General features: G+C 48.7%; 1 pseudogene; it reads left to right on the top strand.

The window, feature by feature from the left end:
* The first annotated feature begins 387 nt into the window (after positions 1 to 387).
* LOC140405786 (talin-2 pseudogene) lies at positions 388 to 21,054 on the top strand (annotated as a pseudogene).
* Positions 21,055 to 22,441: the final 1,387 nt, after the last annotated feature.

Raw genomic sequence — 22,441 nt, 5'->3', positions numbered from 1 at the left:
GCGGACAGCAATTGACCCTCTAACATTCCTGAGACTCGTGCTCGTTAAACTATTTGGCCATCAAGCGTTAATCCTTATTAATGTCAGCTGCCCACAGGTCGATTTTGGGGTAACAGGAGGTCCGGGCTCGGGGGGGGGGGGATGTTTCTGGTACCGGCTCTGTGATAGTCCTGCCCCGGCCCGCGGCCCAGCCACTGATCCCCCCCCACCAGCATTAAATGGCCTTGGTTTGATTTCAATCTTGGCTGAACGAATTGACTACAGAAAGAACCTTAAACCGCGGATACGCCAGAACTGGACTCCAGGGAGGCTCAGCACAAAAAGCCAAAGGATTAACATCCCAAGATTGAGGTGTGGTGAGGGGCCAATTTATGTTTGCTCGGCACCATGGTGGCCCTGTCACTGAAGATCGGTGTCCGCCAATGCAATTCGAACCTTCCATCGTGGTTTACGATGCCTGTCGCATAATCCGAGAGCGAGCGCCCAAGACTCAGATGGGACAAGCTTCCGATTATGGATTGTTCCTGTCGGATGATGATCCAAGAAAGGGGATTTGACTGGAGTCTGGCCATACTCTGGATTATTACATGCTTCGCGGTGAGGATATTCCAAAGTATAAGAAAAAACAGAGGCCGCAGAAAGTAAGGATGCTGGACGGAGCCGTGAAGACTGTCATGAACGATGACTCCAAAACTGTTGGTGAACTACTTGTCTCTAGCTGCAGTCGATAAGCACCACACGTTATGAAGAATATTCTATGATCCAAGATACAATTGAAGAGGAAAAAGATGGAACAGCGACACTGAAGAAATATAAAACTCTCTTGCGAGACGAGAAAAAGATGAAACTCAAGGAACCCTTTCATACTGCACGGAAGGGTTTTCTGCTGCTCCACACCCTTCATTTCCTTGCCCTCACCCGCATCCTGGACATGCCTTGGCTTGCCTTGTTGCCGTCAGGTAGCGGAGGTCCCCCACTGGAGGTCCCTCTACAGAGGAGTCCTCCCCCTCAATCTTGGAGTCCGAGGGTGGAGAGGGAGCTTGCGGTGTCCACTGGCACCATCACGGCTTTCCATGTACGGTGGGCATTGCAAGGTCTGAGGTGCTTTATCGACCCTTTAAAAAAAAATTTTTTTTAGAGTACCCAATTCATTTTTTTCCAATTAAGGGGCAATTTAGCGCTGCCAATCTACCTAACCAGCACATCTTTGGGTTGTGGGGGCGAAACCCACGCAAACACGGTATTGACTCTTTTATTCACATTTTGGTTTGAGTTTCAAAGTTTCCTTTGCGCTTTGTTTCGGGCAGTGCCCTTTTAAGGAGTGCCCCTTAATTTTTTTAATTTTGTTTAACTAGTTGAACCTTAAATAGTTCAAACTCAAGGAATGGGATGAATATCCAGAGTTCAAGGAGGGTTAGGGGTACCCTCATTGCCTTCTGCTTCTTGAACTAGCACCAGCATGTCATGTTCAAATGCACAGGTACACAGGATTGAGAGGCACTGGGCTTGCTTATGTGCCAGACCCCAAATTCCTGCCAGTGAGGATCCATCAGCCCCCAAGGCAGGTATCACTCTCCAACGGATCTGTAAGCATACAAGCCTCCTGTCAAATCCCCAGTGAGGTAGAGAGTAAGGGAGGAGAGAACCAGATGGGAGGCCAAAGGCGACTCTGACTGGGCGAGATCACAGGTTAGAGCCAGTCATGCTAGGGAGCGGAGGGTGCCTGAGCTGAGTGAGAGGTAGCCACTGGATAAGGTGTGGGACTGGCTGCTTCCATGTTCGGGAGGCCAAAGAGTCAGGCGAGGTACTGATTCCATGCAGCTGCAGCACCAACCTTATTACCTATCCCCCTCTCTCTCTCTCACATCCCTTGCAGGACAATGAGAGATATCAATATGGAGTCAGTGGAGTTAGCTATTTTTTGCTTTACAGCACTGGAGGAGCACAGATTCCCACAGCACCGAGCAGCAGCACTCAGGGAAGACCCAGAGGCAGAAGATCAGGGGGGTGCAGGACAGGCTCAGGGGCATAGGCCGAACAAGCCTACAGGGGGCACAAAGGTGTGGAAGAAGATCAAATGTGTACAGGACTCAAGTGTCTTTCATGAAGCTGTCAGATAGCATGTGCCATAGGAGACCATGTGGCATAGGAGACTCTGCCTCACCAGACTGTGCAGTACCTGTATCACATCCCTTTAGACTTGGCGCCACGTGGCGATGGAGAGCACCCGCTCCCTGTGGTCATGAAGGCCACAGCAGCACTTAATGGGGTCTTTCATGGACTCCACAGGAGTCCTGTGTGGCATCCGCCCATCATTGCAACCATGAAGTAACGGATACACTCGATGCAAGGGTTTTGGACTTCATTAATTTTGACCTGGACCAAGCCCAGCAAGACGCGAGGGCTATGGGATTCGCAACAATTGCTGGTAGGCCAGAGGTACAAGGGGCAATTGACTGAATCCATACTGATGTGTGTCCTGTGACATTAGAGTGTCCTTTTCATAAACAGGAAGGGTTCCTCTCCTGTGCATCTGGTGCATCATCACATATGCGCATTTTCCAGGGAGTGTGCATTACAGTTACATCCTCGGACAGCCAAAGATCCTTGGCATTTTTGAGGGTCTCCTCAGGCTGCAGGGGTGGCTTGTAGGGGACAATGGATATCCCCTGAGTTCTTGGCTGATGACATCAGCGCAGAGGCAAGACGCCACAGCAGAGTGCTGGTACAACGAGGTTCAAAATGCCACCGGTGTGTGGTAGAGCAGAGAGTCGGTCTCCTGAAGATGCGCTTCTTCTGCCTCGACAGGTCTATTGAGGCCCTCCAGTACATGCCCCTGAGGGTCACCAGCATCGTGGTGGGTTGCTGTGCTATACAGAACCTGGTTCTGCAGTGGGGCGACAACCTTCATGAGGAGGACCTGGAATAGCAGCACATGTCCTCAGATAAGGAGGACATTCAGGAGGGAATTGAGGATGAGGTAGTTGATGATCTAGAGGATGGAGGCCAGGCAGGGACAAGGCTACGTAGGGGTAGGAGGGCTAGGGATGCCCGCATCGCCTCCTGCTTCTTTAACGAGCACCCCCCCAAAATAAAGAACATTGTGACCCCCTCCACGATCAGGGTTTGAAAGTCGTAGATATCTAACTCATCAGGGTGCTGGGGTGTCCTTGCTGCCCAGTGTAGCGCACACTCACGAGAGACGAATAGAGATGAAGTCGATGAGGCTTTATTAAGCGTGACGTGTTCCCCGCAGTTCAGCAACAGACTGGCCTGCGGGGGAGAACTCCTGGTTCTTATACTCCGCCCTCCAACAGCCAACCAGGACCCGGGATCTGTCAGCCAATGACATCACGGCTTCACAGTCCCACATGACCCCTAATGCATACTACCACATTCACCCCTTGTTAAAAATGAACCCGGCGGGGTGGTGCTTCGCATGGTGGGAGTGGTTTACAAGGCTGGTCCTGGGAGGAAAAACTTTTGCATGTCGTCACAGTGCCCTACACTGGGCTATGTACAGGGTTTTTTTTTTGTTTTGAACTATTTACTAAGTATTCATAAGAGGGAAAAGGGAAAAAAATTCTCGTTAAAGTCCACAACATTCTAGTGTTACACCGATGCCACAAGTCGGTCGGGCGGTCTGGTCGTCCTTGTCGATCGCCTCAGCCCCGGTGGTGGTGGTGCTTGTTCCAGTGTTGTCGTTCTGGGAGCTTTACGGTTTCTGCTTCAGCTTCACTTCTGGTCGGACCTGGGAGGAGGACCGATCCTCCCGGGAAGGGGGCTGTCGCGGGGTGCGCCGGTGGCAGGGAGGGGGTGATTGGTGTCGAGGGGGTGTGCGTGTTGCCGGCGGGTGCCAGATCTCGCAGGGAGACCGTGTCCTGTCGGCCGTCGGGGTACTCCACGTAGGCGTACTGCGGGTTCGCGTGGAGGAGGTGAACCCTCTCGACCAACGGGTCCGACTTGTGCGCCCGCACATGTTTCCGGAGCAAGATGGGACCTGGGGCCGCCAGCCAGGTCGGCAGCGACGTTCCAGAGGAGGACTTCCTGGGGAAGACAAGGAGGCGCTCATGAGGCGTTTGGTTAGTGGTGGTACACAGTAGCGACCGGATGGAGTGGAGGGCGTCCGGGAGGACCTCCTGCCACCGTGAAACTGGGAGATCCCTGGACTGTAGGGCCAGTAGGACGGTCTTCCAGACCGTGCCGTTCTCCCTCTCTACTTGCCCGTTCCCCCGGGGGTTGTAGCTGGTCGTCCTGCTCGAGGCTATACCTTTGCTGAGCAGGAACTGGCGCAGCTCATCACTCATGAAGGAGGACATCCTGTCGCTATGGACGTATGCGGGGCAACCGAACAGTGTGAATATGGTGTTAAGGGCTTTAATGACTGGCCGCTGTCATGTCAGGGCAGGGGATGGCGAAGGGGAAACGGGAGTACTCGTCCACCACGTTCAGGGAGTATGTGTTGCGGTCGGTGGAGGGGAGGGGCCCTTTGAAATCCAGACTGAGGCGTTCAAAGGGACGGGAGGCCTTGATCAGGTGCGCACTATCCGGCCTGAAAAAATGCGGTTTGCACTCTGCGCAGATGTGGCAGTTCCTTGTGACTGTACGGACCTCCTCCATGGAGTAGGGGAGGTAGCGGGACTTTATAAAATGGTAGAACCGAGTGACCCCCGGGTGGCAGAGGTCCTCGTGGAGGGTTTGGAGACGGTCTATTTGTGCGTTGGCACATGTGCCGCGGGATAGGGCATCGGACGGCTCATTCAGCTTTCCGGGACGGTACAAGATCTCATAGTTGAAGGTGGAGAGCTCGATCCTCCACCTTAAGATCTTGTCATTTTTAATTTTGCCCCGCTGTGCATTATCGAACATGAAAGCTACTGACCGTTGGTCAGTGAGGAGAGTGAATCTCCTGCCGGCCAGTTAATGCCTCCAATGTCGCACAGCTTCCACTATGGCTTGGGCTTCCTTTTCCACTGAGGAGTGGCGGATTTCTGAGGCGTGGAGGGTTCGGGAGAAAAAGGCCACGGGTCTGCCCGCTTGGTTAAGGGTGGCCGCTAGAGCTATATCGGAGGCGTCGCTCTCGACCTGGAAGGGGAGGGACTCGTCGATGGCACGCATCGTGGCCTTTGCGATATCCGCTTTGATGCGGCTGAAGGCCTGTCAAGCCTCTGTCGACAGAGGGAAGGTCGTGGTCTGTATTAGGGGGCGGGCCTTGTCTGCGTACTGGGGGACCCACTGGGCGTAATATGAAAAGAACCCCAGGCAGCGTTTTAGGGCTTTTGAGCAGTGAGGGAGGGGAAATTCCATGAGGGGGCGCATACGTTCGGGGTCGGGGCCTATTATCCCATTGCGCACTACATATCCCATGTAGTGGATATGGCTAGCCGGTTTGTGCTAAAAACGCACTTGTCCTCGTTGTATGTGAGGTTCAAGGCTTTAGCGGTCTGGAGGAATTTTTGGAGGTTGGCGTCGTGGTCCTGCTGATCGTGGCCGCAGATGGATACATTGTCGAGATACGGGAACGTGGCCTGCAACCCGTGTTGATCAACCATTCGGTCCATCTCTCGTTGGAAGACCGAGACCCCGTTTGTGACGCCAAATGGGACCCTTAGGAAGTGGTATAATCGCCCGTCTGCCTCGAAGGCTGTGTACTTGCGGTCACTTGGGCGGATGGGGAGCTGATGGTAGGCGGACTTGAGGTCCACGGTGGAGAAGACCTTATATTGGGCAATCCGATTGACCATGTCGGATATGCGGGGGAGAGGGTACGCATCTAGCTGTGTGTACCTGTTGATGGTCTGGCTATAGTCTATGACCATCCTTTGCTTCTCCTCTGTCTTTACTACTACCACCTGTGCTCTCCAGGGACTATTGCTGGCCTGGATTATACCTTCCTTCAGTAGCCGCTGGACTTCGGACCGAATGAATGTCCGGTCCTGGGCGCTGTACCGTCTGCTCCTAGTAGCGACGGGTTTGCAATCCGGGGTGAGGTTTGCAAACAAGGATGGGGGCTCAACCTTGAGGGTTGCGAGGCCGTAGATAGTGAGTGGGGGTATTGGGCCGCCGAATTTGAAAGTTAGGCTCTGCAGATTGCACTGGAAGTCTAATCCCAGTAATGTGGGCGCGCAGAGTTGGGGAAGGACGTAGAGCCTGTAGTTTTTAAACTCCCTCCCTTGCACCGTTAGGGTCACTATGCAGAAGCCTTTGATCTGTACGGAGTGGGATCCTGCAGCTAGGGAAATCTTTTGCGCACTGGGACGGATGGTCAAAAAACAGCGTCTTACCGTGTCGGGGTGGATGAAGCTTTCTGTGCTCCCGGAGTCGACCAGGCATGGTGTCTCGTGCCCGTTGATCAGCACCGTTGTTGTCGTCGTCTGGAGCGTCCGGGGCCGTGCTTGGTCCAGCGTCATTGAGGCCAGATGTGGTCGTAGTGCTTCAGCGTCTTCCTCGAACCCCGTGGAGCCGTCGATGCTGGGGTCCATTGTTGCCGTCCAAGATGGCGGCGGGGGTGAACAAAATGGCTGCCCCCATGCATCGCACATGGCTGGGGGGTCACAAGATGGCGGCGGGGGTGGACAAAATGGCCGCCCCCATGCGTCGCACAGGGCTGGGGGGTCCCAAGATGGCGGCGCCCCTCCTCCCCTCGTGGTGACCGGGACCCAAAATGGCGGCGCCTGCGGGTCGCACATGGAGCGCTTGGGGGGGGTTGGGGAGCGTTTGAAACGCGCAGGACTCCTTGTTCTCCGGGGACAGCGGTGGCCGGGACCCAAAAAGGCTGCGCCTGCGGGTCGTACATGGGGCGCTGGGGGGGGGGGGGGGCGTTGGGGAGCGTTAGAAACGCGCAGGACTCCTTCTCCGGGGACAGCGGCGACCTCCCGGGACGGGCACACAGCCGCGAAATGGCCCTTTTTCCCGCAGCTCTTGCAAATCGCTGCGCGGGCCGGGCAGCGCTGCCGGGGGTGTTTCGCCTGGCCGCAGAAATAGCAGGGGGCTCCCCCGGGACGACTTGGCGTCTGAACCGCGCAAGCCTGTGGGGTGGGGGTGGGGGTTTGTTGCGACGGTGGTCCACGGAGCCCAAGGGGCTGCCGCGCGGTCGGGGCCATACGCGCGGGAGTTTCGCGCGGCCACATCTAGTGAGGCTGCAAGGGCCCGTGCCTCTGAGAGTCCTAGCGACTCTTTTTCTAAAAGTCTTTGGCGGATTTGGGGAGAGTTCATACCAGCCACGAACGCTTCGCGAATTAACATGTCCGTGTGTTCAATCGCGTTTACCAGCGGGCAGCTGCAGGCCCGTCCCAAAATTAGCAGCGCGGCGTAGAATTCGTCTAGCGATTCTCCGGGACTTTGCCGTCTCGTTGCGAGTTGGTAGCGTGTGTAGATCTGGTTCACTGGGCGAACATAGATGCTCTTTAGTGCTGCGAACGCCGTCTGGAAATCCTCTGCGTCTTCTACGAGAGGGAAAATTTCCGGGCTTACCCTCGAGTGCAGGACCTGTAGTTTCTGGTCTTCTGTGACCCGGCCGAGGGCCGTTCGGAGGTATGCTTCAAAACAAGTCTGCCAGTGTTTAAAAACTGCTGCTGAGTTCACTGCGTGGGGGCTGATCCTCAGGCATTCCGGGATGATCCTGAGCTCCATAGTCCTTTAAGCACGCTTAATAAATTGTAGCGCACAAAGACTCATGAGAGACGAATAGAGATGAAGTCGATGAGGCTTTATTAAGCGTGACTTGTTCCCCGCAGTTCAGCAACAGACTGGCCTGCGGGGGAGAACTCCTGGTTCTTATACTCCGCCTTCAGTGCGGAGCTAGAGATCAACAGCCAACCAGGACCCGGGATCTGTCAGCCAATGACATCACGGCTTCACAGTCCCACATGACCCCTAATGCATACTACCACACCCAGTCATTGCAGGAGGGTGATGATGGCGACTCCGCGAGGAATGGTCTGTGATGACCCTCAGCTATTGCTCATGTCTGACTCCTGTTTGTCTGAAGCCAGCCGCTGACTCCCCAGCTCACTTCTGAGAGAGGTTCAGCACTACGTTCCTTTTAGCCCTTGGCTCTGGAGGGGAATTAGCGGTGAGGGTCAAGAGTTCACTGATTAATCTCCGAATGCTATGGTGGGCAAGGCCGTCTGACTGACACTCAGTGCCAGTGAAAAGAACTTTGTCATGATGGGGAGAAGTACTCTGTCACTAGGAGGAGGATTCAAGAATGTGGAGTGTTAAGATGGTGAGTAATAATAACATTTAATCAACTGACAAGTCAGACAATATCCAGGCTTGGGCTGACAAGTGGCAAGTTACATTCGCGGCAGACAAGTGCCAGGCAATGACCATCTCCTACAAGAGAGGATCTAACTAGCGCCCCTTGACATTCAGTGGCATTCCCATTGTTGAATCCCCCACAATCGACATCCTGGGGGTTACCATTGATCAGAAACTAAACTGAACTAGCCACATTAATACTGTGGCTACCAAGGCAGGTCAAAGACCAAGAATCCTAAGTCGAGGAACTCCCCTCCAAACCCCCTCCTCCCAAAAGCCTGTCCACCATCTATAAGGCACAAGTCAAGAGTGTAATGAAGCACTCTCCACTTGCCTGGATGACTGCAGCTCCAACAACACAAGAAGCTCAACACCATCCAGGACAAAGGAGCCCACTTGATTGCTCCCCCTTCCACAAACATTCAAACCCTCCACCACTGACAACAGTGGCAGCCGTGTGTACCATCTACAAGATGCATTGCAGTAACTCATCAAGGTTCCTTAGACAACCCACGACAATTACCATCTAGAAGGGCAAGACCAGCAGATACCTGCGCACCCCACCACCTGGAGGTCCCCTTCAAGTCAGTCGCCACCCTGACTTGGAAATATATCGCCGTTCCTTCACTGTCGCTCGGACAAAATCCTGGAACTCCATCCCTAACAGCACAATGGGTGTACCTACACCAAGTACTGCAGCGGTTCAAGAAGGCAGCTCACCACCTTCTGAAGGGCAACTAAGGATGGGCAATAAATGCTGGCCTAAACCGCAACGCCCACATACCGTTAATGAATTTAAAAAAAACAATGCTCCTTTAAAGCTATTTGGGACACAACATATCTCATTACAATCATATTCCAAATGATTGATTCAGTTATCTTTCAAAATGCAACAAACTAATTTAAAATAATTCTGAAAATAATACACAGTATCATAAAATTGGGCATAGAATTATGCAACACTGTAGGGAGCCACTCAGCCCATTGAGTCTACGCTAGTATGCTCACAACTTGTGTCAATTTTCCATTAATCAGGATTATCTATTACAAAAATGTTAAGTGAACCTCTTGAATTTTTGTACAGAAGATGACTATAATAACTTCACCAAGGCCAGGCTTCATACAAACTCTTCTATTTGGATAATGAAAAGAGCCGCAACGTACAATGCTTGTGCCCCATCCTGGGGACCATTGGGAGAAACCGGTCTGGTCTGGGCTGCAGGTTTTAACTCCCGCCGAATAGTTCCTATTGAGCAAGCCTCCGCCCGCTCAATAAGGGAACTCGTATTCCACGAACCCCATGGGAAAATCTGTTAACGATCCCACGTGGCCTTCATGGTCAGCATAACAATGAACGGAGCGCTGGGAAACACACGGCTACACGCACTCGCTAGGGGACTTTGTTCCCTTTTGGGAGAATAGCACCCATTGTCACTAGGGGCTGGTTTAGCACACTGGGCTAAATCGCTGGCTTTTAAAGCAGACCAAGCAGGCCAGCTTCAATTCCCGTACCAGCCTCCCCGAACAGGTGCCGGAATGTGGCGACTAGGGGCTTTTCACAGTAACTTAATTGAAGCCTACTTGTGACAAGCGATTTTCATTTCATTGTGCTGTATTTGAAGTCTGATCTACTTTTTCAGTTTGTATTATCAATGGGTAACTATGTATGGATAAGTGATCCGAGTTTATAATAATTTTTTTGAAATAAATTTAGAGTGCCCGATTCATTTTTTCCAATTAAGGGGCAATTTAGCGTGGCCAATCCACCTACTTTGGATATCCTTTGGGTTGTGGAGGTGAGCCCCACGCAGACAAGGGGAGAATGTGCAAACTCCACACAGACAGTGACCCAGAGCTGGGATTGAACCTGGGACCTCGGCGCCGTGCTAAAAACTGAGCCACCGTGCTGCCCTAAGTGTTTATAATAATTTGATTCCTTTCTGTATCACACAGCTATTTTAAGGGGAAAAATAAATAACCTGCTTCATCTATTTTATCTATTGCACTCTTGTAAGTAGATGAGAGCTGATGGTGTGTTTTAGCACTGGATTTCCTCTTGTTCTTGTCAGACGCCTTCCTGTCATCGAACAGCATATAAGGAGATTAGAAAGCCACTTGTAAAACAACAAGATGCTTGCAGTACTTGTGCTCCCTTGTTGATTTTGAAATTGGAAGCGAGAATAAATCAATATTGTTTACAACTCTGAGACTAGAAAATATAAAAGATCAGTTGTTCTCAGCATGTTAACGTTTGCAGACATTGGCCATCCCAGATTTGATCACACGTCTCCAAACCCCACAATAATGGTCAGTCCAGCAGTATCCATAAAGTTGCAAATAAATTATATTTTATCCAAGCTGGTCATGTTTTGAGATTCATCATTTTGGGAAAAATAAATTGTGCTATCATCAATTTCTGGAACCATAATGGTTTTAATTTTTTTTTGAAGGTTATAGAATGCATAGGTGGCATTAATACCACTTCATAATCTTCAGTTCTGGAATAATACGCAAGATTTGTACACTTTGTGCTGACACATGGGTTAAATAATACACAGCATTAGCTTTATGGCTTCTATGTTCTTTTATGGAATTCATCTAGGCTATAAATATACACCAATTTATTTTTAATGAACAATTACAATCTATCAAATCTTTTAGCTTCAAAGATTATTTGTGCAAAACAAAATGTATCAATGTAGTTTAATTCCAATACATTATAACCCATTAATTACTACAAAATGTTCAAATAGAGCAGAATTATGATCCCCATTTTATAAATATATCTGATTTTGACAGGCTTTCCACCCACTTCAACCTAGTATATTAGCGTGAGAGTTATTAGACTTTTATCATGTGCGACATGAAAAACCACGAATTATTATTGAGAAGTATCATTAATAAACACTTGCTGGAACCAGTCAGTATTTTGTTTAATCGAAAGATTAAATTATATAAATCCTATCAGATTTTAGTCATTAAAATTAGAATCTTTACTTTTCATTCCTAGTGAGTCAGCATTGGTCCTACTCTTCCCATCCATCTGTGCATCCTTTCTTTTGGTAGTTTTAAGCAGCTTCAATACGGAGTAAGGAATTACTTTTGTATGAGCAATGCAAAATATAAAATAAATCTATTTTAAACTCTCAATTTTGACATAGTTAAAGTACAGATTTTGTTAAGACTACAAAATGGTTGGAAGTGGTAGCAGCTGTTATGATATGACAATAGTGGCAGCAACCTGCATGTGCCTGTGGTGGTGAAGTGAACCAAGATTTTACAGATTGGGGGAGGGAGAAGTGGAGGAGAACAGAATCGGTAGGCAGAGCAAACAGAGCCAGGATATAAGGATGGAGCAAAAATATAGACAAAGATAGTTTGCAATTAAAAATTAAGCACAACGATTTTAGAAAAATGGAAAAGGTGAGGTAAAATAGAAAGATAACAGAAATCTAAATACATTATAAAGAAAAATGTATTAGTTTCAATATGAAAAAGAAAACTATCCTTAATATATAAAATTTAAGCACAGATGTAAACTGTGGCACCCATGTGTCTTTAAGGTGCAGTTTCTCATATAGTGAGCTCCTGGCGGAGATAGCAGATGCTCCAAGGATGATTTTCCAATCCTCACTCGACACAGGGGAGGAAACAGCGGACTGGAGAAATGCAAATGTGAGATCTAAGGAAATGCCAAACAATTATAGGCCAGTTAGTGTTATGTCAGTGGTTGGCAAATTAGTAGGATCAACCCGGAGAGATAAGATTAACTGTCACATAGAAAGGCATAGACTAGTCAGGGATAGTCAGCATGGATTTGTTAAAGGAAGGTCTTGCCTCACAAAATTGATTGAATTCTTTGAGGAAGTGACAAGAAGGGTTGATGAAGGTAATGCAGTGGATGCGGTTATATGGATTTTATCAAGGCATTTGACAAAGTCCTAGATGGCAGATTCATCAAGAAAGTAAAAGCCCATGGGACACAGGGCAATGTGGCAAACTGGATAAAAAGCTGGCTTAGTAACAGAAATCAAAGGGTAATGGTCGATGGCTGCCCTTGCAATTGGAAAGTTACTTCAATTGGTGTTTTACAGGGCTCGGTGTTGGGACCCTTATTGTTCGCTATATAATCAACGATTTGGATGTGAACATGGGACGCATGAATGGGAAATTTGCAGATGCCACAAGGATTGGCCGAGTGGTGGACAGTGTAGAGGATAGCTTAACGTCTTCAAAACGATATAGATGGATAGGTGGAGTGGGCGTTAAAGTGGCAGATGGAAATTAACACAGAGGTCATGCCTTTAGGGAGGTCAAACAGTTGTATGGAGTACACAATAAATGGGAACATACTAAGAGGGGTAGACAAAGTGAGAGATCTTGGCATCGAGGTACACAGATCCCTAAAGGCAGCAGTTCAAGTAGACAAGGTTGTTCAGAAATCATATGGAATGTTCTCCTTCATTGGTATAGAATATAAAAGTAAGGATATAATGTTAGAATTGTATAAAACATTGGTGAGGCCACAACTGGAATATTGTGTGTAGTTCTGGTCGTCACATTACAGGAAGAACATTATTGCTCTGGAGAGAGTGGAGAGGAGTTAAAAGAATGCTGCCAGGGCTAGAAAAATGTGGCTACGAGAAGAAATTGTATAGGTTGGGATAATTTTCCTTGGAACAAAAAACGTTGAGGGGTGACTTAATTGAGGCGCACAAAATTATGAGGGGAAGGGATAGGATAAAATTGTTTCCCTTGGTGGAGAATTCTAGAACCATGGGACAGATCCAAGATAAGTGGCAGAAAGTGTAGAGGGGACATGAGGAAGGACACTTTTACGCAGAGGGTAGTGGGAGTCTGGTATTCGTTGCCAGAGTTGGAGGTGCAGGCAGAGACCCTCAGCTCTTTTAAAAAGTACCTGGATCTACACCTCAAGTGCTCTAAGCTACAGGGCTATGGGTCGGGTGCAGGAAGGTGGGATTACAAAGGGCACCTGGGTGTCCTCAAGTTGGCATAGCTGTAACTTTTCTATGATTCTATGAGTGGCCGGTTTGTGGAATCTTTACTGCAGGGAGTCGTTGAGGCCAAAACATTGCATGTTTTCAAGAAGCAGTTAGATATTGTACTTAAGGTGAAGGGAATCAAAGGGTATTGGCAGGGGAGGCGGGCGGAAAGCAGGATTAGGCTATTGAGTTGGATGGTCAGCCATGATTATAATGAATGGCGGAGCAAGCTCAAAGGGCTGACTGGCCTCCTACTGCTCCTATTTTTAAAAATGTTTCTAACCCTTTACCAGTAGATATTATGACACACAATGGGGAAAGGGCAAGAGTAATTTTGGTTAATACACAGTGGTAGAAAATGATATTACTAGATTAGATATTCTTTCGATATGTATTTAATTTATTTTGACATCAATCTCCGTAAACCACTTTTATGACATAACCTTTTATATTCATTCATGGGATGTAGTTGTCACTAGCTGGGTCAGCATTTATTGCTCATCCCTAATTGTCCTGGAACTGATTGGCTTGCTCGGCCATTTTAGAGACCAGCTAAGAATCAACCACTGGATCTGGAGTCATCTGTATGCCAGACAAAGTTAAGATGGTAGGTTTCCTTCCTTAAATGGACATTAGTGAACCAGGTGGGTTTTACAACAATCAACAATGGTTTCATCTAGGTCACTGTCCGTGTGGAGTTTGCACATTCTCCCAGTGTTTGCGTGGATTTCGCCCCCACAACCCAAAAATGTGCAGGCCAGGTGGATTGACCACACTAAATTGCCCCTTCATTGGAAGAAATTAATTGGGTACTCTAAACTTATTTTTAAAAAACAAAAAAACAATGGTTTCATGGTCATCGTTAGACTTTTAATTTTTATTGTTCTAACCCAGGTCATTACCCTGGATTACTAGTCAAGTGAAAATACCACTGCACCACTACCTACCCCTTTACAGGAAACAAACTTGAGCAGCTCCGCAATAAATTAAAAAAAAACTAATGTGGGTTTGAACCACAATTAGGGCGACTCTGAAACTAGCCAACTCTTGGAAATCTTGTTGAATTCAGGTGTGTACATTTTACATCCTGCAGTTACTTTCCCGGCATTGGTCGACTCCAAAGTAACCTTTAATCAAGGCTGAAGCCACCCAACCCACCCTTAATATTGCTCCATGTGCAACTGATGTCATTAGACATTTAGCAAGTAGAGACCCTGGAACTACAACTAAACTTCGATACAAAACTGTGGAGGAATCTAGGTTGGGCTGTAATGAAAAAAAATGAAAATCGCTTATTGTCACAAGTTCAAATGAAGTTACTGTGAAAAGCCCCTAGTCGCCACATTACGGCACCTGTTCAGGGAGGCTGGTACGGGAATTGAACTGTGCTGCTGGCCTGCCTTGGTCTGCTTTAAAATCCAGCTACTTAGCCCTGTGCTAAACCAACCCCTGTAGGCATGATGTTAGGCTGTGAGGAGGGACAGGGAAGTGATTGGATGGAAGGCGCTACCAGAAAGGAAATTGAAGGTGGTGCTCCAGCCCTGCTGTTGGTTGTTTGCTTCTACAGACTCACATCATGTTCATAGGAATGCAGGAACAGAGGAATTAGGAGAAGTAGGCAATTCAGCCTTTTGAGCCTACTCCGCCAATCAGGTCATGGCTGATCTCTTACTGGTCTCAAATACACCTCCCCACTGTTATTTTACGTTATGCAATATCTTATTACTCATTTGCTTTCTGCCAAGATTGTCATACACTCGATGTTCATTAATACTCGAAGTCTTCAAATAAAGCAAATACTGTTTATTGAGTAACGATAACAATTTAACGGAGTCTGTTCTCGCTTCAACAACTAAATTATAGATTAAATTAACAAGACTAAATATATATTAACTATGATTAATGAGACTTCCGGGTGCGGCGATGACCAGCTGAGTCGCACGTTTCGGCAGCTCCCTGTGAAACGGACTTTTGGGCTCTTGATAGGAGCCCCAACGGCAATTTTGACGGCTAAAAACACTGTGCGGTAAACCAGAAGGGAATCCCCCCTGGATACGGATGGAAAAAGGAGGAGAGAGTGGCCAGATTGCAGTGGATCCTTTAGAACAGCGGCAAGGAAGGCAAGCAAAAACCAAGATGGCGTCGGAAGGTGGCAGTTTAACATGGGGCCCTGAACAACAAGAGTTCTTGAAATGCTGTGTGGAAGAGATCAAAAAGGAAATGAAGAAAGAGCTGTTGGCCCCGATACTACAGGCGATCGAAGGGCTAAAGGAGGAACAAAAGACCCAGGAGCGGGAGCTTCGGGTCGTGAAGGCAAAGGCAGCCGAGAATGAGGACGATATACAGGGCCTGGTGGTGAAGACGGAGACGCAGGAGGTACATCAGAAACGATGTGTGGAAAGGTTGGAGGCACTGGAAAACAACGCAAGGAGGAACAACCTGAGGATTCTTGGTCTTCCTGAAGGTGTGGAGGGAGCGGACGTCGGGGCATATGTGAGCACGATGCTGCACTCGTTAATGGGAGCGGAGGCCCCGGCGGGTCCGTTGGAGGTGGAGGGAGCATACCGAGTGATGGCGCGAGGACCGAGAGCAGGAGAAATTCCCAGAGCCATAGTGGTGAGATTCCTCCGTTTTAAGGATAGAGAAATGGTCCTTAGATGGGCAAAGAAAACTCGGAGCAGTAAATGGGAGAACGCGGTGATCCATGTTTATCAAGACTGGAGTGCGGAGGTGGCGAGAAGGAGGGCGAGCTTTAATCGGGCCAAGGCGGTGCTTCATAAAAAGAAGATAAAATTTGGAATACTGCAACCGGCAAGACTGTGGGTCACATATCGAGGGAGGCACCACTACTTTGAGACGGCGGATGAAGCGTGGACTTTTATTGTGGAAGAAAAACTGGAATGAGCGGGTTATTAAAAAGAACGTTCGAACAAAGTGGTGGGGCGAATGTGGGGGGCAAAGAGGGGTTTTATGTACTAATCCTGCGATGTGGTAACTTTTCTCTCTCCCACAGGTGGTGATGGGGGGGGGGAGGGGAGGTGGAGGAGATGGGGCGTTGGCCATTGGGGGCAGGGCCAAGGGAGAAGCGCGGGCTTGGTTCCCGCGCTATGATAATCATGGCGGGAATAGAGACGCAGGAAGGAGGGGGCGTCGCACGGTGCGAGCCGAGGTCACGGGGGGAAGCCGAGGTCAGCCAGAGTTTGCTGACTTCTGGGAGCAACATGGGGGAGTAATTACGCTAGCGGGGGATCTAGCGGGGGGGGTGGGAGGGGGGAATTACTGGGTTGCTGCTGCTGGGGAGAGGGGGGAGCTGGTATGGGAGAGGGTGGGCGGGGGGGCACCGCCTGGGGGAGATACAGCTGCGTGGGAACCGGGTGAGGAGCTGGAAAAAGGGGATGGCTAATCGACAAGGGGGGGGGGTAGGAAGCCCCCCAACTCGGCTGATCACGTGGAACGTGAGAGGGCTGAACGGGCCGATAAAGAGGGCACGGGTACTCGCACACCTTAAGAAACTTAAGGCAGATGTGGTTATGTTACAGGAAACGCACCTGAAACTGATAGACCAGGTTAGGCTACGCAAAGGATGGGTGGGGCAGGTGTTCCATTCGGGGCTAGATATGAAAAACAGGGGGGTGGCTATATTAGTGGGGAAGCGGGTAATGTTCGAGGCAAAGACTATAGTGGCGGATAACGGGGGCAGATACGTGATGGTGAGTGGCAAACTACAGGGGGAGACGGTGGTTTTGGTAAACGTATATGCCCCGAACTGGGAGGATGCCAATTTCATGAGGCGGATGCTAGGACGCATTCCGGACCTAGAGATGGGAAAGCTGATAATGGGGGGAGATTTTAATACGGTGTTGGAACCAGGGCTGGATAGGTCGAAGTCCAGGACTGGAAGGAGGCCGGCAGCAGCCAAGGTACTTAAAGATTTTATGGAGCAGATGGGAGGTGTAGACCCGTGGAGATTTAGCAGACCTAGGAGTAAGGAGTTCTCGTTTTTCTCCTATGTCCATAAAGTCTACTCGCGAATAGACTTTTTTGTGCTGGGTAGGGCATTGATCCCGAAGGTGAGGGGAACGGAGTATACGGCTATAGCCATTTCGGATCACGCTCCACACTGGGTGGACTTGGAGATAGGGGAGGAAACAGGAGGGCGCCCACCCTGGAGAATGGACATGGGACTAATGGCAGATGAGGGGGTGTGTCTAAGGGTGAGGGGGTGCATTGAAAAGTACTTGGAACTCAATGATAATGGGGAGGTCCAGGTGGGAGTGGTCTGGGAGGCGTTGAAGGCGGTGGTTAGAGGGGAGCTGATATCAATAAGGGCACATAAAGGGAAGCAGGAGAGTAAGGAACGGGAGCGGTTGCTGCAAGAACTTTTGAGGGTGGACAGACAATATGCGGAAGCACCGGAGGAGGGACTGTACAGGGAAAGGCAAAGGCTACATGTAGAATTTGACTTGCTGACTACAGGCACTGCAGAGGCACAATGGAGGAAGGCACAGGGTGTACAGTACGAATATGGGGAGAAGGCGAGCAGGTTGCTGGCACACCAATTGAGGAAAAGGGGAGCAGCGAGGGAAATAGGGGGAGTGAGGGATGAGGAAGGAGAGATGGAGCGGGGAGCGGAGAGAGTGAATGGAGTGTTCAAGACATTTTATAAAAAATTATATGAAGCTCAACCCCCGGATGGGAGGGAGAGAATGATGTTGGCTTCTTGGATCGGCTGGAATTTCCCAAGGTGGAAGAGCAGGAAAGGGTGGGTCTGGGAGCACAGATCGAGGTAGAAGAAGTGGTGAAAGGAATTAGGAGCATGCAGGCGGGAAAGGCCCCGGGACCGGATGGATTCCCAGTCGAATTCTATCGAAAATATGTGGACTTGCTCGCCCCGGTACTGACGATGACCTTTAATGAGGCAAAGGAAAGGGGACAACTGCCCCCGACTATGTCTGAAGCAACGATATCGCTTCTCTTAAAGAAGGAAAAGGACCCGCTACAATGCGGGTCCTATAGACCTATTTCCCTCCTAAATGTAGATGCCAAGGTCCTGGCCAAAGTAATGGCAATGAGAATAGAGGAATGTGTCCCGGGGGTGGTCCACGAGGACCAAACTGGGTTTGTGAAGGGGAGACAGCTGAACACGAATATACGGAGGTTGTTAGGGGTAATGATGATGGCCCCACCAGAGGGAGAAACGGAGATAGTAGTGGCGATGGATGCCGAGAAAGCATTTGATAGAGTGGAGTGGGATTATTTGTGGGAGGTGTTGAGGAGATTTGGTTTTGGAGAGGGGTATGTTAGATGGGTGCAGCTGTTGTATAGGGCCCCAGTGGCGAGCGTGGTCACGAATGGACGGGGATCTGCATATTTTCGGCTCCATAGAGGGACAAGGCAGGGATGCCCTCTGTCCCCATTATTGTTTGCACTGGCGATTGAGCCCCTGGCGATAGCGTTGAGGGGTTCCAAGAAGTGGAGGGGAGTACTTAGGGGAGGAGAAGAGCACCGGGTATCTTTGTATGCAGACGATTTGCTACTATACGTGGCGGACCCGGCGGAGGGGATGCCAGAAATAATGCGGATACTTGGGGAGTTTGGGGATTTTTCAGGGTATAAATTGAACATGGGGAAAAGTGAGTTGTTTGTGGTGCATCCAGGGGAGCAGAGTAGAGAAATAGAGGACCTACCGTTGAGGAAGGTAACAAGGGACTTTCGTTACCTGGGGATCCAGATAGCTAAGAATTGGGGCACATTGCATAGGTTAAATTTAACGCGGTTGGTGGAACAGATGGAGGAGGATTTCAAGAGATGGGATATGGTATCCCTGTCAATGGCAGGGAGGGTGCAGGCGGTTAAGATGGTGGTCCTCCCGAGATTCCTCTTTGTGTTTCAGTGCCTCCCGGTGGTGATCACGAAGGCTTTTTTAAAAAGGATTGAAAAGAGCATCATGGGTTTTGTGTGGGCCGGGAAGACCCCGAGAGTGAGGAAGGGATTCTTACAGCGTAGCAGGGATAGGGGGGGCTGGCACTACCGAGCCTAAGTGAGTATTATTGGGCCGCTAATATTTCAATGGTGAGTAAGTGGATGGGAGAGGAGGAGGGAGCGGCGTGGAAGAGATTAGAGAGGGCGTCCTGTAGGGGGACTAGCCTACAGGCTATGGTGACAGCCCCATTGCCATTCTCACCGAGGAACTACACCACAAGCCCGGTGGTGGTGGCTACACTGAAGATTTGGGGACAGTGGAGACGGCATAGGGGAAAGACTGGAGCCTTGGGGGGGTCCCCGATAAGAAACAACCATAGGTTTGCCCCGGGGGGAATGGATGGGGGATATGGAATGTGGCAAAGAGCAGGAATAACGCAACTGAAAGATCTGTTTGTGGATGGGAAGTTCGCGAGTCTGGGAGCGCTGACCGAGAAATATGGGTTGCCCCAAGGGAATGCATTCAGGTATATGCAACTGAGGGCTTTTGCGAGGCAACAGGTGAGGGAATTCCCGCAGCTCCCGACACAAGAGGTGCAGGACAGAGTGATCTCAAAGACATGGGTGGGGGATGGTAAGGTGTCAGATATATATAGGGAAATGAGGGACGAAGGGGAGACTATGGTAGATGAACTAAAAGGGAAATGGGAAGAAGAGCTGGGGGAGGAGATCGAGGAGGGGCTGTGGGCAGATGCCCTAAGCAGGGTAAACTCGTCGTCCTCGTGTGCCAGGCTAAGCCTGATTCAGTTTAAGGTATTACACAGGGCACATATGACTGGAGCACGGCTCAGTAAATTTTTTGGGGTGGAGGATAGGTGTGCGAGGTGCTCGAGAAGCCCAGCGAATCATACCCATATGTTTTGGTCATGCCCGGCACTACAGGGGTTTTGGATGGGGGTGACAAAGGTGCTTTCAAAAGTAGTCGGAGTCCGGGTCGAACCAAGCTGGGGGTTGGCTATATTTGGGGTTGCACAAGAGCCGGGAGTGCAGGAGGCGAGAGAGGCCGATGTTTTGGCCTTTGCGTCCCTAGTAGCCCGGCGCAGGATATTGCTAATGTGGAAAGAAGCCAAGCCCCCGGGGGTGGAGACCTGGATAAATGACATGGCGGGGTTTATAAAGCTAGAGCGGATTAAGTTCGTCCTAAGGGGGTCGGCTCAAGGGTTCACCAGGCGGTGGCAACCGTTCGTCGAATACCTCGCAGAAAGATAGACGGAATGGGAAAAAGAAGGCAGCAGCAGCAGCCCAGGATCGGGGGGGCGGGGGGGGAGGAACCAGAAGGACTCTCAGGGTTGTTAATATATTGGACTGTTAAATTATATTTTTGGAGAGTGTTACTTGTGACAAGGCAGTTGCCAATTAGGGCTAGTTTTCATTTTTGTTATTTATTATTTATTCATTTTTTGTTTATAAAATAGGTCATTGTTATTTGTGTTGTTATAATATTGTGTAAAGGATGCACAATGTACTGTGTTGGTTGACCAAAAATTTTCAATAAAATATTTATTAAAAAAAAAAACTATGATTAATGACACCTGCACACTAAGCCATCTCTCTCTACCTCTGGTCACTAGTCACTCCAAACACGAAGAGGCGGGAACTCTCCTTGAGTTTATCTTTTATACCCATCTCGAGTGCTGCAATCTAGTGGTTATCTAGCTGTTACTTCTGTATATTAACCCTTTACATACACACAGATATGCAGATCACTACACCCACCTGTTCCCAGATTCGTTTAACCCGTTTTTTTTGTCCTCTTTCAGGTCCTTACATTTGCATCACTCCCACAAAATCTCCGACATCCTTCTAATCAACTGTAGCAGCCTCTGACCCGACAATTCACTGTTGCCATTCATGCGTTTTCTACCAACATTCCATCCAGACCCCGCAACATGGCCATCCTTCACTAGCAAAACCCTCATATTTACTTTCCACCTTCATAGAATGATTTGGTGTATTTCGCCTCCCAACTCTTTGAAAGAGCTACACAATTAGTCCCTCTCTTCTGCTCTTTCCCCATAGTTGTGCAAACTTTTCTTCAAGTATTTTTCCAATTCCCCTTTGAAAGTTATTTTTGAATGTGCTTTCACCAATCTTTTAAGGCAGTGTATTTCAGAATCCAATAATTCGTATAAATATTTTATTTTCCTCATGTCACTTTGTTTTTGTCAGTTTATCGTAAACCTGCGTTCTCTTGTTACCAATCCTTCTGCCACTGGAAACAAGTTTCTCTTTATTTACTCAATTAAAATCATTCATAATTTTTAGCACCCATAACTCCACTGAGGAATATAGTCCTAGTTTATCTAGTCTTTCTAAATAACTGAATGTTTTATCCCTTGTATCATTCTAGTAAATTTATTTTGTGCCACCTTTAAGGCTTTGACATCCTTCCAAAAATGTGGTAGCCCAGAATTGGCCACCATACTCCAAATGGTATTGGAGTTTGGTGGGCCTAGCTATTATTTTAAAAAGTCTCAGCATTGCTTCCTTGCATTTGATCTCCATGTTCCATTAAAAAGGATTCCTCTGCCCTGTTAACATCCATCTTTATCCCACCACTTATAAAGACTTGTGTATGTACACCTTCAGGTTTCCATCTTCCTGTACACCTTTAAAATTGTACCGTATTGCTTCTTTTCATTCTTTCTAAATGAATCACTTTAGATTACTCTTCATTAAAATGAATTGGCTATGTGTCTGTACATTTCACCAGTCTATGTACCCCTGTCTATGTATTCCATAAACTTTAAAATTATGTCCTGCATTCCCAAGTCCAGGTCATTAATCTTCTCTACTTTTGACTCAAGGCATCCACCATCTTTTGCAGCTATTGATTTTCTTATCATCCTATAACTACCTTCCCTACAATCACCCCTACCTTTTTTGCACTCTCCCTTGCTCACCTTTTGCTTACAATTAACCTTATCTCTCCAAACCCTTGTTCCATTCCCAAATCCTAACTTCCATTTCCTTTTGCCTCATTGCATTTGCCATCTCTTCCAATCTCAACCTTGCCATCATTCTTGCCAAGGTTGATTCCCGCTGTCATGTGAGAATACCTTTAAGAAATGGATGTTTAAGCAATGTACCTTTAAGAAAACAGTGATGTCAGAGAGTGGGTGGAGCTGAGCTCAGATCAGCCATTTTGCAGTTTTTTAGTTTCAGTTTTGAGGAAAAGAGCTTGGGGTGTGTCT

This window comes from Scyliorhinus torazame, unplaced genomic scaffold (assembly GCF_047496885.1).
Source record: "Scyliorhinus torazame isolate Kashiwa2021f unplaced genomic scaffold, sScyTor2.1 scaffold_235, whole genome shotgun sequence".
Lineage (NCBI taxonomy): Eukaryota > Metazoa > Chordata > Chondrichthyes > Carcharhiniformes > Scyliorhinidae > Scyliorhinus > Scyliorhinus torazame.
The sequence above is the reverse complement of the archived record's forward strand: the minus strand, read 5'-3'. Positions and strand labels throughout refer to the sequence as shown.